The following is a 10,081-nucleotide window of genomic DNA, read 5'->3' on the forward strand; positions in this document are numbered from 1 at the left end:
TATTTTCAATAAAGGTCCTAAAAAAAAATTGAGGAGAACTTCAAAATTGCAATATTCACACTTACTACCAAGATAATAAAAGGGGCTGTGTGTTAAGGCACCAACTTTGCATTCTCGTGTCTGCAGCAGCGCTTACAGTTCGAATCCTACTTAGGCTGATTGACTTTCACATTTTTGTTGTTGCGATCACATGCAATAAATTTTAGCTTTCCCACTCAGGCTAGAATAGGTTGGTAATCTGTAGTATACACGCTCTTCCTAGTCTGATTTGTAGAACATAAGGAGATTAATCTAAATTAGAAATAAATAAAAGAAATTTCAAGGTTAGAATTTAAAGATAAGAAAGACTATTCTTACTATTGGTCTTAACAGCCAGCCGCGATAATATACGGGGGTGAAATTATTTTAAAATACATACATAAATTACAATAAATAAATAAAATTAAAAGAATGGATACAAGTACAATTTTCTTAACTTTTAACATTTCAAAAAGGTAACAACTGCGGCGGCTTATGCAATGTTACTGAGGTATGCTTCACTCCTGGGATCACAAAGAAAAGAAAACATACTGAACATTGAAAACAGGCATGGAGCAGTCCAAGCTCTTCATTGAAATATCAAAGGAAAATTCTACCTAATCAATTCTAAAAGAAGAAGAATATTCTACCTTAACCTTACTAGAAATGAATTGAGGACGATAACAGGACTCCTCACGGGCCACTGCCCATAAACTATCATCTTAAGAAGATGAGGCTGGTGGAGGATTCCACCTGCCGTCTATGTATCGAAGACGAAGAAAAGACGGCATATTTTGTGTGAATGTGAAGCCATTGTCTTCCGAAGACTGTAGTATAGGACAGGGTAGAATGGAACCTGAGGACATTACTAGAGCTTACCCAAAAGAATTAATGAGCTTTGTAAGAAGCAGGATTCATATGAGATAACTAGTGGAAAAGAGAGGTAAATCAGAAAAGATCCAACTGGGTCGAGTTGAGGAAGAGATTCCCGATCCTCAGTGTAATAATAATAATAATACTAAGATATGCCCACTATATTTTACTGATATATGTCCATTTTTTAATTAAACAGCTGTAAAGGTTTCATAAATATTCTAAACAACAGCAACAGAGAACTGCGATTTTTTAATTGCTGTAGAAACTTTTCTAATTTAGCAACAGATATGTGATAGGAATCATTTTACAATATATTCCATTCCATTTCATATGATATATAGTTTGATACAAATTTTAATTTTAATTATCTGAAAAATTACATAATTAAAAAAGTAAAAAGCTTTGCCCTAATCAATTCAACTCTTCATTCACTTTAATCATTACAGTGCTGCTAACACTAAAGTTTTCATGAAAATACAAACAATCCAGAAGTGAGAAATGTTTCAGTTAATAAACCAGGAGACATAATCAGGACATATTGTAACCTTTTTTTAGCCAAGGTTCTGATTCCATTAAAACGTCTTTTACCAATATTATTAATGTAATTTTATGAATGATGGAATGGTTTCATCAGAGTTGGGCAGAAAGCAATTGCAATTACTGTAATTTGAAGAAATGAAAATATGACCTTGATTAGTAATTACAATTACTTTTCTCCCAACACTGGATTCCATGCTTAGAGAACGCTTTATCGAAAATTTCGTCGTAAACTTACGTACGATTCAACGTAAACTTTTTGTTCCCTTTTCGCTATCAGAAAATGATAATGACACCAATGAATTAGAAAATTTAATTTTACCGTTAACCAATGGTCATCAGCCCCTGTGCAATTCTCCCACCTATGTTTCCCATCCATAAAGAATAAGAGTTTTACTAATGAAATAAAAAAGTAAGTCACAAAAATACAAACATTTATATTCCATTAAGACTGTAAAAACAAAGAGATATAGAGGCGTCCTTAATTATGACGTCAAGCTTACGACAGAATGAAAAAGTGCCTAAGAAAAGAACCTCAGATGAAAGTGCTCGTGAAATTCTTTTTTAATTAAAGCGTTCTGTCCTGGCTAAGGAATGGCCCGAGGAGGGGGGAAAAGAAAAGCGCTCTTACAGTTAACTTTTAATGGAGTGGCCGGTGATATTAGGTGTTGAAAGTGTTTTATGGCGGATAGGGTGGTAGCCATTTAAAAATACGAGAAAAGTTTCCCCTTTTCCTCGGAGTAGGGTTGGGATAGGGAGGGTGAACAGCCCAACAGCCCTCCTTGGCAATAAAACCAACACAAGAGTCAATAAGTACAACTTGTTCTCCACAACAGGCTCCCTATCTAATCCTAACCCTACTTGTCTCTTCGACTGCTTTTATTATCCCAATGGAGTAGCTCCTCCTTTGGGGTAGTAGTCCGGGAGTCCAAGACAGAAAGGTGACTAATTTCATACAAAGGACCATGTCCATTGAAAACTGTACGTCTGTTATCTTCAATAAAAAAAGCGGATAGGACGAAAAAGATATGGTCCAAGAAACGAATAAAAAAAAAAATGGGCAAATAAACACAAAATATCGAGTTCTAAGTTTTTTTTATTGGTTATGGATTAAAATTAAAAATTTTAGTTTTGTAATTCAAAATATTAATTAATTAGCCTGTTAACTAGGGAATTCCCTTATTATTTACCCAGACTAGGTGGGTAGTTTCTCTACATGCCTGTATCACTTCATTACAACAGAGATCAAATTAACTGAATGTATTATAATGTAAAGTTGTAAATTGCAGTAAAGATATTAAATAATAAAAAATATTTACTCAGCATAGAACGAGCGCGAATTCTTTCACTAGGACGTCTCAGTACGTCACACCCTGATGACGTAATTTATATTATTTTTTTTATTTATACTTAGAATAAATGAAAATACTATGAAATATATATTTTTTTATTCATTTATATATAAAGCTCAAAGGAAAATAGAAAATTACAAACAAAAAGAAAAGAATACCAATAATAAAAAAGGAAACATCGAATTAAAAAATTATAAATTTTACAAACAATTATAAAGATTAGAAAAAATATATATTTTTTATTTAGATACACAATAAAAAAAAGTTAACAATTACAGAACAAGAAACAAAATCACACAAATAAAATAGAAATGTTGAGTTTAAAGAATTAAATTATGTCTGATATGTAAAAATTCAAAACTTTATTTCCGTGTGATATATTTTAAAACAATTGTTGATGCATAGTGCTATCTTACAATTTGAACACTAGTATGTAGATTCTTTCCTAACACCTTTTTTATAGCAAACTCTGCATTTTCTTGATTTAGTTTTTCTTACGCCTGTTGAACAGATTCGATACTTAGGACTCCATCTTGACAAGAGACTTACTTGGAATCCACATACAAGACTGAAACGACAAGAAACTGCTCGTAGATTCCGATTGCTACACTTACTTGACAAACGCTCTAAACTTCCCATTCACTATTGATTCATATTGTCAGCATGTATACATCCTTTCTTTTTTGTATATATTTAATTAGTTAGTTTTAATTTTTTTTCTCGGAGGTCAGAAAAAAAAAAAAAATCCCATTCACTACAAAAAATTAGTATACACTACGATAATCAGACCAATTTGGACATATGGAATTGAGCTCTGGGGCTCCACCAAACCATCAAATTCTTCCCGCATCCAATCGTTACAATCCAAAATCCTACGTAAAATCCTTGATGCTCCTTATTACCTCACAAATAAACTCATTCACAAAGACCTTAACATCCCAAAACAGATATGCGTCTTTTCATTCCAAACTCCTTAACCATCCTAACCTATTAATTCTTAATCTTTCATCCTTAACAATCCCTAATAATCCTCCGAGGCTTCTAATTTAAATTAATGTTTGAAGTACCACCAATAGGTGGTATATTTCCAAGATTTTCAAGTGTATATGAAACATTACATATTTACCTATTGTATTATAAAGAGTCGGGAACAAAAAAAGCATCTATTTCACCCCAATTTTTAATTACTTTAATAAAAACTATATATAATTACTAATCAAAACTGATGAGACTGCCAAGTATAGATAGGGGGAATAAAAAATGGCGGCTGTTTCAAAACCTTCAAAAACATTAATTTTTCATTCGGAGCTCTATATCTTAGAAACTACCAACAACACTAGAAAATCTAAAAGAACATTATTTAAAGGAGGGTAAATTTGCTGAAAAATGAGCCCTAATAGAGGTTTACGTACAAAAGTTCCCGAGATATAGCTTCTTAAAAAGCAACATTTCTTAAAAATCTATTGAAAGATTAGTAGTTAGTTAATCTATATATCAGGAACTATGTGACGTATAGATGTCTATTAGTACTCAAATTAAAGCTAGTTTAATGAGCCATAAAGTAGTTTATGATTTTTACCTTTGAAGGAATAGTGGTTTCATGATATTTCCTAAAATAAATTGATTTATAGTTGTTCCGATAATCAGTTTGAGTTTTGAAATACTTTATTTCAGAAACCATAGGACGTACAGATGTCTGTCAGCACTCAAATTAAAGGTAGATAAATTTTGCTATAAAATAGTTTATGACGTTTATCTTTGTAGGAGTAGTAGTTTTTATATTTGACAAAATAATTTCACAAAATAGAAATTAACCTAGTTGTTCGTATAAAATGTTTTATTTTTGAAAAAATATATCTCTAGACCCATAAGACGCACATAAGTCTGCCAGCTCTCAAAATAAAGAAAATTTAACTTAATATAAAGTAGTTTATGACACCTTCGTAGGGATATTAGTTTTACGATATTCGCATATGAATATAAACTACGCATAATTGAGGGAACCAATGTTGATAAACTCTTAACCGACGGGTGAACGTCCGAGGGGTAGACCGAAACGTAGATGGGAAGAATGCGTTAGGTGTGATTTGATAAGATTTGGGTTTGAAGACGCGTCACTGGACAGATAACTGTTGAGAACGATTGGTGGTAACGGAATCGAACTGGGTTCACAAAGGAGTCATTTATAATGATCTCGCAAATAGCCGTATTTGCCAAAATAAAGTCACGAACTAGTGATTTCTCGAATTACGAAAAAATGCCGTTTTGTTTTAACACGTACTTTTAAACTTACAGAGCTCAAAATGTAGCAACTTTACTCTTCTTCACACACCGTTTTTGAACCAACTGTTTTTAGAAGAAAAATGTTGACGAAATCAGTTTGTTGAGTGTTACAATGTACGGAAGTAACTTAGACAAGATCAATTGGATTTGGCCGTATTTATCAACAAATATATATAATATATTTTTCGCATGCATAAGCGAAAATAGTGAGTATAATTTTATAAAATTGAAACTTGATTATTTCTAAATTAATCTCCTCAGGAATGGATTTTCCTTAAATAAAACAAACTTCCGTTTGTCTGGTAAGATCTAAAATTTATATTATTAAGTGAATTGATTATTCAAATATAACTTTTGTTGTTTTTTTAGATTATCAGATCTGTAGTAAATCAAGCTTCTTTTTATTATTTTGTCCTTTTGAGCACGAATTTATTTTTTTATTATTCCATTATCATTATCTTTTAATAAAATTATAATTAATACTAATTATAGCCATTTCATTTTGTAAATTTAACTATTTTTATTTGATTATTGATATACTTTCTATAATGGTGCTCCAAGATCCATTTCTTTATATGGAATAGCTGGCTGTCCAGGGCAGAATCCCATAAATAGCATGTCTGCAAAGTATAACTGTTTATTCTCCTATTATCTAATTCTTCATAACAGTATTTCTATTCTAATTAATATTGTCATTTGATATCTAAATATTTATTTATTTACAACATCTGCATGATGTAGACCAGTCATTCCTAAATTAGTTTTGAAATTTACAAGGATTTTATGTTCTTTATAATTCAATTCAATTTAATGTATTTCCTTATTTTCATTATTTATTTAATTATTTAAGGCTTGTCATGATAACAGGCTTTGCTGATGTCAAGGAATCATACCTTCAAATGAATTGTTTAATCTGATAATACTGATAATGTTTTATTTTCTGCAATCTTTCCTCATTTATTATCAGAAATGTTTTAGAGACACTTCACCTTTTTTCTAAGCAATTCATTGTAAGATATGATTATTTACAGGTTTAAATCTATTCTCTTCTTTAGTTTACATGAATTGAAATAGTTAAATATATAAACTCAACATTGTCTTTTATTGTTTTTACACTTCCAATTGTTACAAACACAATACTTTTTTCTCTAAGTAATTGATTATAAGATCTGCTCCATCTGTTGTTCCCAATTTATCGAATTCAAACTCTGTTATTTTTTATGCCCAGCGAAACCAGCAGTCATTGGTTGTCAACACATCACCATCATAATTGGTGCGACAGCACATTATCGAGCCTGGGCCTCCACTCTCCAGTTTTGGGTTCCCAAAAGGACCTGGGAATCTATTGATACAGCATCTGACCATCTCTATTTAGAAGTGCCCGAAGGGCTCCTAGCCAATACAGAAATAAAACATTCCAGTAGGCAAAACTTAGGTCAGTTAGACGGTTCCTGGTATTTTTCCTAAGAGATAATCCGGCTTCAGCTGTGTGAGGTTTCTTAATAGGTAAGGTAATTGACCCACTGCCCCCGAGACAGGGGTGGAGGGGGCTGCCTCCTTAGAGCACCCTGACTTGCAACAATCCATCTGGAGTAGCCACCTAGGGGAAGTGACCTTATCTTAGTGTAAGTATCTGGTGTACTGTTCTGTGTGCAAAAGTGCTGTGTACTGAACTCAGGAACCCGGGGGAGTGTTAATACCCACTAGCCTTGCTCTGGACTAGCCCATGCGGGAAGGTTGTTAACCCAAACTTTTAAAATTTGTGGAATTCGTAGTGACTTTGTTCCTATTCAAAATTATATCCAATTATTTTCTAAAACAATTATTTTCCCTATGAATCTGATAAAATATATTTAGTTTCTGAATTTAGCTTAATCTTCAATGTTAAAATGAAATCTTGTATATAAAATGCAATGAAATTAATAAAAGAAATAAAAACAACTCCCTGTGAAATTAGAACGCATTGGAAAATACATTCCATTTTATTTTACAAAATTCCTGATACTTACAGAAGTTAAGATAGGCAAAGATTAAACATGAAAGAATCAAAAGAAATGTTGAATGCTAAATGCAATTGAAAATTGTTTATATATCAAAAATTTTCTACCAAATAAATGGTAGATTTTATTTTGTATATTTATTTAGGAAATGGTAGATTTTATTCATATAAATTAACTCTCCATAGAAAAATTTCATCTTTTTTTTATTTTTATAGCTAATCTTCTGATTAAAAAATATGATTTGAACAATATTGTTAATAAATTCCACAAATTTTCAGTTAAATTCAGAATTATTAAATAGGATTTGCAAATTCTGTATTTAACTTCTCTCGGCATACAGACTTGTGATTGTTGTCTATTTACAACTTTACAACATTAATTAATTGATTAATTAATTAACCATAACATGTTATTTATTTTCCTGTTTGATTGTACATATTTTTTTTTTAATTTAAGTTCAATCTAACTCAATGAACCTTTGCCCATTTCTTTTATACTTTTGTTTATTCCCATATTTATTGAATGAACATCCTATTTTCAGCACTAGGTTTTTGAATTTTTTTTTTCAAAATAATTTTTTCCTCCAATTCCATGTTCTTGATAAACTTCCATATTAATATTCTAGTTGTGTTTGGTTTCACTAGATTTCCTTTGTATATTGTTCAATAGATAATCTTGATATTCCTATTATAAAATGTGTTAAATGTTGTGTGTTCCATTAAATTGCCTAAATTTCAAAAACTTGAACCAATATTTGCTAATGCAACATTTTTATGCATATATAAGTATACAAATGTTATATAGTTAGAAAAAGTGTGGAAAACAAAAAACTTTGGACTTTAATAAAAGACTTCATTTCATTATACATTCTAAATAAGGTTACTCCATAATTTCTTGGAACTTTCCATTCTTATCATGCTCTAGTACAACAGGATTACAAAGCAACCAAGAAGCAGGATCAGTGAAAATTTCACCTAAAGTGGAACAGAAATGGAGATAACTACTAAACTTTCTTTTTATATTTGGTTGCCTTGCAGTTTTATTAATTCTGTAAGTTTTCCCTGTTTCCTTTGATCAAGAGTTCACCATTTTTGTTTGTTTTGGCTGAGTTTTGTGACCTGCTAGCAACTAGTTCCTCAATGTAACATTAATAATGTTTAAGATAAAGATGTGCTTAAATAGCAAGTTTAATTTACAAAATAATGCAGAGATATTTGAAGAAAGTTTATGTATGAAAATGAAAAAGAAGGTGGCCCAAAATAGTACTAAAACCTTATTATACTCCAATGTTTCAACCGCCTTAAAAGGCCTTCCATTAGGGCTCGCGTCTAACAAGTAAACAAAAGACTGAAGAGAAGTAACTCGCCTTCCTTATAGTTGTAGGATGCTTCTTTACATTTTTCTGTGCTGATCAATTCAGTAATATTTATATAATGGATGTAATGGAACTATTATACAGATCACGACTATAGACATTTGATCTAGGAATACAAGGAGTGTTAAAGATCTACAACATTGATTACTTTTCTTCACACAGTAGTGTTCATTTACATGCATGGATATGTGAAGTTAAAAAACACAATGATGGGAAAATACAAAAATCTATTTCAGTGAGTTAAAATTTGTTTGTTTCATGCGTAATGTTAGTTTTCAGGACAAAATAATTAAAATATAAGCAATCAATGAGCAAAAAGTTGAGTAAAGCATAAAAGATAAATAAAATACCATTTGCGACTGATGGTTCCAAAGTGGACTTCAATGGAGAAAGATTTCAGGTGGTTATTTCCTACAAAGAAGGTGATTTGGTTTTTCCTTTTTTTTTTTTTTGTGCTCATTCTAGGTATCTTTTTGACAAACTGAAAGTATAGAAAAATCTGAACATGCAAAACTTTGATTACTTAGCCACCATTACAAATTTTGTCTTTCGAAAATCTTATACTGGAAAAGATTATGTTTTTGATTTTTAAAAATAAGAATAAGTAACAAAATGGTGGCCAAACAATCTATAATTTCCCCTCATTGTTCACTGAGTGCTCAATATCATTAAAACTATATACCGCACAATAATTATTAGTAAGATCCCTTTTTAAGAATTATAAATTTTCTAAAATTTGAGCTATGGTAGAGCTTTTTGAATTAAATTGTTGCCGAGATACAGTTTTTCAAAAAACAACATTTTTTTACAAATAATGATAAAGCTTTTGGTGAATTTATTTTGGCTAATATTATGGAATGATTTTTAAGTAACACAGGGGAGTTAATGAAAGCCGATTGTCTCGAAATCAATGCAAGTTGGTTGTACTAATACAGGAAGGGAAGAAGAAAGAACTGCAGACAAAATGGGAGAAAGCATTAGCTGCCACAATGAGTGCAATAATTACTAAGGGAGGGGCTAAAAGGGCCGAAACGTAGGAGTGGAATGATAAGAAAATAAACAGGTTGGGACTTTTTATTTTAATTATAATAAATAATATTATTTTTAAATAATAATATTTTTATTTATTATTAATAATTCTTCTATGTTTGTTTTGTTTGGGCCAGTGCAATTCTCATGTCATTTTGTCGCGTCTAATCTATTTCAAGATTTTTTCGGGGTATTAAGTAGTGTAGATAAAGCCAACTCACTCATAGTTAGGGGGAATATAAAATGGCAGCTGTTTCAAAACGTTGAAAAAAATAATTTTTCATTCTGAGCAGCATATCATTCAATAGTTTCCAAGATTTAATTTTTTAAAAAGCAACAATTCATGAAATATATACTGAAAAATCAGTAGTTTGTGAATTAATTGTGTGGAATCTTTATCTCAGGAATCAGGAGTCTTACAGATGTCTATTAGAACTCAAATTAAAGCTAGTTTAATGTAATATAAAATAGTATATGACGTTTATTACTTAGGAGTAGTTTTCATGATATTTGCTAAAATAAATTGATTTCTAGTTGTTCAGACAAATTTTCATATGAAAAATTCATATTCATGTGCAAATATTATAAAAACTACTACTCCTACGAAGATA

The sequence above is a fragment of the Halyomorpha halys genome, unplaced genomic scaffold (genome assembly GCF_000696795.3).
Source record: "Halyomorpha halys isolate HHAL.00 unplaced genomic scaffold, Hhal_1.1 Scaffold1793.1, whole genome shotgun sequence".
Taxonomy (NCBI): Eukaryota; Metazoa; Arthropoda; class Insecta; order Hemiptera; family Pentatomidae; genus Halyomorpha; species Halyomorpha halys.